Below are 731 nucleotides of genomic sequence, written 5' to 3'. Positions count from 1 at the left end.
AATTTGATTCTGTATCTCCCCAACACATTACTGGGAAAGAAAGGTAACACCAGGCTGTCGGTACAGTCACAAGATCTGTTGAAAACTGAGCTGGGTGTGAACATCAGCACCTGCCCCAAGTATATATTCCTCACTGTAAACCAGGTTAATTTGTTTCATAACAACAGAAAGTTGCTGACATCTGTGCAGGAGCATATATGTAGGCATTTATCAAAGGGCAGCTCATTTGTCAGAAATTTCACCTCGGGCACCTTCTCAGTAACTTGTCTGACCCAAAGTCTCACAGGCTCCAAGGGGTGGAAGCAGCAGGTCTAGCACGCACACCACAGACAGGACTGGCCACAGCAGCTTTTTTACAGCACCAGAGGTTACATGGTGACAGACTTAAGGAAGGCTTTCTACCTGCCAAGTTATTCTTACATACCTGTAAAAGCAGCTCAAAATTTGTTGCCTGTGTTGTTATGCGCGTTCCCACCAAGTGCACAGGTACTAGAGTTGAAGCAGACTTTTGCCTTCGCAATACAGGGCGCACATGCTGGTACTGCCCTGCATGTGACAAAAACAAGCTGCAAGGCATGTAGCAAGTTCCTCATCTCCACCACTGCCCCCAGAGCTGGCCTGTAGGAAGCAGCTGTAACCACTGCTGATAGGTCAAAATGCCTAGACTTCTGCAAAGCCCGAAGTTAATCCAATTTTAAAAAGTCAAAAGAAAAAAAGCCAGAAGCCTCACA

Source organism: Harpia harpyja, chromosome 14 (genome assembly GCF_026419915.1).
Source record: "Harpia harpyja isolate bHarHar1 chromosome 14, bHarHar1 primary haplotype, whole genome shotgun sequence".
Taxonomy (NCBI): domain Eukaryota; kingdom Metazoa; phylum Chordata; class Aves; order Accipitriformes; family Accipitridae; genus Harpia; species Harpia harpyja.
The sequence above is the reverse complement of the archived record's forward strand: the minus strand, read 5'-3'. Positions refer to the sequence as shown.